Raw genomic sequence first — 8,251 nt, 5'->3', positions numbered from 1 at the left:
GAGGAGGGGTTTGCCACAGGCCGCAGCACGGCCTTTGATTTATGTAGGCCCCTACACTGCAAGGGGTTTTACTTTACCATTTAGCAACACTACCCCCACCCAACCCCCCCCCCCACCAAAAAACCAATATTGCCAAGTGGAGGTCGGGGCCTGCCGGAGGAGGGGTTTGCCACAGGCCGCAGCACGGCCTTTGATTTATGTAGGCCCCTACACTGCAAGGGGTTTTACTTTACCATTTAGCAACACTACCCCCACCCAACCCCCCCCCCCACCAAAAAACCAATATTGCCAAGTGGAGGTCGGGGCCTGCCGGAGGAGGGGTTTGCCACAGACCGCAGCACGGCCTTTGATTTATGTAGGCCCCTACACTGCAAGGGGTTTTTACTTTATAATTTAGCACCACTACCCCCCAAAAATCCACAAGACAAAAATAAATATGACTTATTTTATGGGTATGTCTTATTTTAGGAGAAACAACTGATTGTAAGCCTCTGTGTCTTTAAAAAAACAACAACAACCATTCACTTTCTCTCCCCAGTTTAAGTCCTCAGATATTTGCAGTGCACACACCCCACCCCATTTACAATTCCCTACCTTCCCCTTGCCACTTCCTGGGTTTTTTTTTATGGAACTGAACAACTCAGGTACTTCAGAACGCACCTGGCCCAGGTAGATAAGATAATGTGTCCCTGTTTTTAACCCTTTTGTTGCTTTTTTCATTTTAGTGATTGTGAATATGCTGACCGAGGCCCCCTTTAGATTCGGAGGCCCGCGCCAAGTGCCCCATATGACCCCCCTCCTTCTGTCTGGGCCTGTCTGTTGCTATGGGGCTTCGCTATTTGACCCCCCCTCCCCGGGTTGGGATTCTTTCAGGAGTTCTCTGGGTCCCAGGGCACATCATCACCCCCGATCCTTAATCTAAACATATAGAAATGTTCACAATGCGTGCGCAGGGGCCAATGTATGGAGATACAGGGGGGAGGCGACAACAGAGGGCTCAGACAAAAGTAAATACTGGGAAATGGAACCCAGAAACTGACAGTTCCTTCTCCAAGGCTGGGGGCCAATGTAGGAAGATACTGGGGGTAGGGGCCAACACTCCCCAGGGACAACAGAGGGTTCAGACAAAAGTGCATGCTGGGAAATAGAACCCAGAACCTAACAGTTCCTTTTCGAAGGGTGGGGGCCAAGGTATGGAGATACAGGGGGGAGGGGCCAACACTCCCCAGGGACAACAGAGGGAAGGGTATCCTACCGAAACACAGGGATGAGCCGGGGTGGAGGGAGGAGGGGCAGGATACGTCATGGATCGGGACAGGGTTGGGGGGGGGATCACAGGAAAGAACCACAGCAATGCGTGGCCGGGTCAGCTAGTATATATATAAATGAGTAAGTTAAGTTAATTTGGATATGCTGAAGATATTAAAAATGCATTTAAGGACCCGCAGAAAGAGGAGGAAGGAAGTCAAATTTTAAAATGTCGAAATGATTGTAAAACCAGTGAAATGTATATATTTGAAAAGTATAAATATTTTTTATTTTAAAAAATGTATTACAGTAAATACCATTGCTTTTCATTTAACTTAACCATGCAGCACTAATTGCAGATGAATGTTTTGCGTTAAATCATCCCTTTAAAAAGCACAACCTCTTGCCTTTCTCTCTCCTTTCCTTGATTTCTTGTCTCCTTGTCCTATCAAGCTTTAGATTGCTAACTCCTCAGGAAGGGAACCTGTCCTTTTTGCTTTTTTTTTAAAAAAAATAATTCCTTCCAGCAGCACATTAGAGACCAACTAAGTTTGTCATTGGTATGAGCTTTCATGTGCATGCACACTTCTTCAGATACACTGAAACAGAAGTCACCAGACCCTTATATATAGTGAGTGAGAGGGTGGGGAGGGGTATTACTCAGAAGGGTGGTGGGAATGGGTGATTGGCTGATAGGTGTGGTAAACCTGTTGACGACTGTTAATGACTGCAATTGGTCTTACAGGAGCAAGGGGTGAGATGGCTAAATATAACTTTATCATGTGTAATGAGATAAGAATCCAATGTCTTTATTCAGACCAGGTCTCTCCATGGTTTTAAGTTTGGTAATAAGTTGCAGTTCAGCAACTTCTCTTTCCAGTCTATTTCTGAAATTCTTTGTAATAAGATTCTTCATCTCCATTCGTTCCGGAAAAAAAACTGGAGACCATGACTTGCAGTCAGGCAACAGATTCAGTCAAAATAAGTATTACCATGTCTTGCACATCCAAAGTGACTATAGGCAGCTACCATTTTATGCGCATCCGATTGATGCGCGATTACACACGGGTGTCTTGCTGACGACCCAGAAGTTGCCTGAAAATGGGGTGGAATGGGCTGGGTTGGGACATGCTCTGCCAACACGCTTGGGGGTCAGGAACAGAACCCCCTCAGGCCTTTGGTTGACTAATATTTGGCTGATTAATATTCTTAAATATGTTTATGGGAAGGGGGGGTGTTTTGTTGTTTTTGTTTTAGCTATTTCCTTGTGTTTTTACTTTGTATTTTATTCTGTGGACCTCCCTGAGATCTTATGATAAAATTTAATAAACGATAATAAATAGTTCCATGGGGTTTGCTCTTAGTTAAGTGTGTATGAGGCTGAATCCATAATCACCTTCCTTTGCCACCTTCCTGCGTCTGCTTTAAAATTCTGATAATGTTCTCTGACCAACAAGCTTTAATCACATCTTTCATTAAAAAAATTTTTTTGACAAACAACCCCCTAGGCAATGCAACTAGAGCACTGAAATGATGCTGAAGAGCTGTAATTAAAATTATACCTCCCGCAAGTGGCTTCTGATTAGCTTCGGGTGGGCTCTAGGTTAACCCTCCATTTATCACAACATGAAAGAGATCGCTTAGGGGAAATGGTATCCCAGACACAAGTTTACATTAATTGGCTTGGTGTTTTGGCTTCTAGATCCCCGTTTTAGTTATTGACCTCCACCTCGTTAACATGGTTGGAACATACCTGCCAAGTTTCTTCCCGAGAAGTAAGGGACCGGACCGGAAGTAGCAGACCGGAAGTAGCGCTGCCGCCATTTTGGAACTGGGCGGAGCATGCTCAGAAGTGACTTTTGATGCTGTGCCCAGTTCCAAAATGGCCGCCGCACCAGAAGTCACGCAGCAGCCATTTTGGAACTGGGCAGAGCAGCATCAAAAGTCGCTTCTGAGCATGCTCCGCCCAGTTCCAAAATGGCCGCCGCGCCAGAATAAACTGGGGAAAAACAAAAAAAATCCATTCTTTCGGCTGAGAACAGCTGGAAAAACGGGGGTTTCCCGGGGAATACGGGAGACTTGGCAGCTATGGGTTGGAAGAAAGAGGGCAGGGCTGTGTCTGTGAGCCCCACCTCCCATTGCACACACATTGAGGGGAGGCCTGAAGTGTGGGGTCTGCTCAACATGCATACACTCCCTTCTCTCGTTGAGAACGTGGCACCACCAGGCTTTTCAATCACAGGGACAGCCTGCGCACATGGAGCAGTCTCTCTGCGGCAGACCTTTCCAAACATGTGGACCCTGCTCTCTTCCTCCGTGTTATGTTCCAAACATGTTGTACCCTGCTCTCTTCCTCCGTGTAATGTTGACTGTGCAAGAAAATGCTTGAATGGAATTCCCATTTCATTTACCAAAATCTTGGGAGTCAAATTCAAATGTGAGACCTCTATGGCTGAATCAGCAGGTCGAATGCTACCCTCTCTCCATCATCCATCAGTGTCTTGCTTTCTCCTTGAGCTTCTCTGGATGGGAGAAAGCATGGTTTCCTTGAGTATGCTGCAGGGATCCCCAAGCTAGCATGTTCTCCCTCACTGACTTTGTTGTTGTTTAGTCGTTTAGTCGTGTCCGACTCTTCGTGACCCCATGGACCAGAGCACGCCAGGCACTCCTGTCTTGCACTGCCTCCCGCAGTTTGGTCAAACTCATGTTCGTAGCTTCGAGAACACTTTATCACATGCCATTGCTGCGTTTAAACTAACCACAGCTCCCTGTGACATCGGAATTCATGAAACGGTCGTTTGCTTAAAGTATGGTTAATGAGAACAAGTCAGGGTCAAAGCATTCCTTGAGGTCTTGGATTGTTCTCCAACCATTGTTTAAACAAACCGCAGTTCCCTTGGTTTGGAATTCATGGGAAACAGTGGTTAGTTTAAAGCAAAATGGGTGCTTCTGACAGGCATGGGGAGGGGAGAGGAGCTGCTTCCTTTGAAATCCGCTAAATTTCCGGGATATCTAACAATCCGGGGTTGCGGCAGGAAACTGATTTAAATCTGGGGGTTCCCCCCCCCCAAAATGGGAGGGCTGACAGCTATGGGGGAGTGTGAGAGCCTGGGCTTATGCAGTTTTTCCAACAAAGCAGAGGACCATTTCAAACTATGTATGAACTGGGCCTATGTGTTGATTTATGGAACTTACAATTTTCTATTGCATATACCTATATATATGTATGTGGAAGCTAATTTTTTCACCTGCTGACATTCATTCTCTGAAAGCATCAATTGTGAAAGTGAGTTAAGATTTAATTTACCCCCTAGTATATTCCTTAAATGTCAAGAGGGGAAATGTGCATTAGCAGGCATCGCTCAAGGTCTGGAGCCCATGTGGCAGTTCAGGTTAATAGCTAATGGCATTGAAAAATGCTTTAGCTTCCTTTCTTTGAACTTAGTATTTTTTTTAAAAAAAATAACAAAACAATGCCAGTGTGACATGGTATGAATTCGCTGCTTCATTTCTTCAATTCCATCCAATACAAATTGTCATGAAATCATATAGGTGTCATTTAAACTGTTACATAGCATACAAGTTCGTGCACAATCTCCACCAACCATATTACCCAGGGGTAACAAATGGCAAGGTTGGGAACCATAGTCTTTATCCTTTGTGATAACTCCAGCAAAACATGCTAAACCTCTGCTCGTTGCATGGTAAATCAAATCAAAACCCCAAAATGCAGGCACACAGAACCAGAACATACTGTTACAAAAATTGGGTGCCCTCCCCAGGCACTCACCCAGGGTCTGGAGAATTGGAGAGACTGCAGAGATTGTTGTAGCTTTAGGAAATATGATTTATTCACATATTTACACCTGAGCTTGGAGGGAGGGCGTCCAGATCTTGCAGCATGGTCATCTTCAGAGGGGTTTGGCAGTGCAGCACTGGAGCCCAAGGCATGTCTCCCAGCCATGGGCGTAGCCAGGATTTTTTGTTGGGGGGGGGGGCAGAACCGATGGGATTGGTCAGTTAGTTGAATATTTCTATTGCTCCCAGCTTCCCATCAGCCAGCCTGCCCAAGATGGATTTCTGTCTTTTTCCCCTCAGCTATTCCAAGCAATAATAATAATAATAATAATAATAATAATAATAATAATAATAATTTATTATTTATACTCCGCCCATCTGGCTGGGTTTCCCCAGCCACTCTGGGCGGCTTCCAACAGAAAAATAAAACACAATAATCTATTAAGCATTAAAAGCCTCCCTGAACAGGGCTGCCTTCAGATGTCTTCTAAAAGTCTGGTAGTTGTTTTCCTCTTTGACATCTGTTGGGAGGGCGTTCCACAGGGCAGGCGCCACCACCAAGAAGGCCCTCTGCCTAGTTCCCTGCAACTTGGCTTCTCGCAACGAGGGAACCGCCAGAAGGCCCTCGGTGCTGGACCTCAGTGTCCGGGCAGAATGATGGAGGTGGAGACGCTCCTTCAGGTATACTGGACCGAGGCCATTTAGGGCTTTAAAGGTCAGCACCAACACTTTGAATTGTGCTCGGAAACGTACTGGGAGCCAATGTAGATCTTTCAAGACCGGTGTTATGTGGTCTTGGCGGCCGCTCCCAGTCACCAGTCCAGCTGCCGCATTCTGGATTAGTTGTAATTTCCGAGTCACCTTCAAGGGTAGTCCCACGTAGAGCGCATTGCAGTAGTCCAAGCGGGAGATAACTAGAGCATGCACCACTCTTGCTAGACAGTCTGCAGGCAGGTAGGGTCTCAGCCTGCGTACCAGATGGAGCTGATAGACAGTTGCCCTGGACACAGAATTAACCTGTGCCTCCATGGACAGCTGTGAGTCCAAAATGACTCCCAGGCTGCACACCTGGTCCTTCAGGGGCACAGTTACCCCATCCTTCCTGTGACATCATGCCCAGTTACCTTGGCAACCTTCCAAATTCCCAGCCTTTGTTCATACCCGGGGGGTGGGGTGGGGCAGGACAGTTCTCTTGCTTTGCCAATAGCTTGGCCAGGTCATTTTGCAGTTTCCTCTGCAGTTTATATTTCTCCCTTCACATCCCAAACACAGTGGTGCCTCGCTAGACAAATTTAATTCGTTCCACAGGTCAATTCTTATAATGAAAAATTCGTCTAGCGAATCCCATAGGAATGCATTGAATATATTTTTTTTAAAAAAAATTGCCCATAGGAACGCATTAATTTAATTTCAATGCATTCCTATGGGAAACCGCGATTCGCTAGATGAATTTTTCGTAAAACGAATTAATCTAGCGTGGCAACCTCCGCTAGAAAAATCCTTTCGTTAAGTGAAAATTCCATCGTTAAGCGAGGCACCACTGTAATCAAAATCCTACCATTTTTTAATTTCTAGGGTTTAGGGAGGGGGTCCAACCCCCAAAGTAAAGGGTAAAGGTAAAGGGACCCCTGACCATCAGGTCCAGTCGTGTCCGACTCTGGGGTTGCGGCGCTCATCTCACTCTATAGGCCGAGGGAGCCGGCGTTTGTCCGCAGACAGCTTCCGGGTCATGTGGCCAGCATGACAAAGCTGCTTCTGGCGAACCAGAGCAGCGCACGGAAACCCCCAAAGTATAATAATGCAAATAACATTTTAATGATGATTCTAAAGGTTGTGTTCCACATGGAAGGGATGCTGCTAAATATCTTACAGCTGGACGCCCTCTGCCTCATTTTTGCCTGCACTCCAAATAATGGAAACACACAAGTATTGAAATAAGACGTGTTGTTGAGTTTCCTGGAACCACATCAGCCTTTGTTAAGGTTGGCCATCGTTGAGGGAATCGCTGTAATCGCATCTCGACACACAAATCTGCAGGGAACATGCTGCTGTCACCAAACCAGTTAGCATCCTTCAAGGTTGGATATCTCCCTGGGGACCTCTGAGGACATGTTTAGCCAAGCCACTTGTTTTTCTGTGCCAGAACTCAGCACAGTCGTGTCACGGGAAAAACCCACTTCTGATTTGCTTCCCACTAACTCGGCAACCTAATTTAGAGCTGCGTTGGGCCGTCTCTGAGAAACAGGATTTTACACGGGCATGGGCTTCTAGTGCACTATAGTCCATGAATCGTTGCTATAAAATTTTGGTGCATTTGCTCTTCTCTGACAAGAAGGGTTTAATTCAAACTCTGCCGGTTAAAAAAACAAGCACACACAGCAATTATGTCGTACAGGCTGTAGTCAAGAGAGGTGAGCACTTTGGTGGTGTGGAATCCTAAGCTTCCTGTCAGCTCCCCTGTGATGGTAGAAAGGGAGCAGGTATCCCACATGACCAAAGTGCTCACCTCGCTTGACTATGGCCTGCATGATGGTGCTTCAAAATGGTTAATGTCTCCTAATAGACATACTTTTTGAACAACAATGGGATATTAGCTCCGCCCAAGGCATGAGCGAGAACAACAACAACTGGGAAAAGATAGACATAATATTCTACAAGGACAGGAAGAAACATCACAGACAGAATAATTGCCACACACGGGAAGAACAAGGATATACAGTGGACCCTCTGGATATGAATTTAATTCATTCTGGGGGGTCCGTGTGCACCCCGAAAAATCTGTATCTGGAGGTGCTGCTTCTGCACTTGTGTGAGCAGCGAAACCCGGAAAAATACTTCCAGGTTTTCCCGCTTTCGCAACCTGAGGTTTACATTACTTGAGAGTAACGTAACCCGAGGGTCTGCTGTAGTTTGAGTGCCAGTGGCGGAGGAAGGGGGTGGGGGGCCCTGGGTGCTACCGCCAAGGGGGGTGACAAGAAAGCACCCCGAGGGGGGCTCGCCCTGCAGCCATCGTGCCAGCGCAGCCGCGTGCGGAGTATCCTCTGCTCGCGGCTGCAGTGGCAGTGGAGGAATCCCACCACCGTCTGTACGGCGCTTGAGCGGCACCGTCGGCAAACCGCTCCACGGCTTATGCCCGGCCCCCCAACACCCTGCACCGGGGGCCAGCAAGCCTTCCTTCGCCCCTGTTGAATGCTTCACCTGTGGT

Source organism: Zootoca vivipara, chromosome 9, assembly GCF_965207765.1.
Source record: "Zootoca vivipara chromosome 9, rZooViv2.hap1.1, whole genome shotgun sequence".
Classification (NCBI taxonomy): Eukaryota; Metazoa; Chordata; class Lepidosauria; order Squamata; family Lacertidae; genus Zootoca; species Zootoca vivipara.
The sequence above is the reverse complement of the archived record's forward strand: the minus strand, read 5'-3'. Positions refer to the sequence as shown.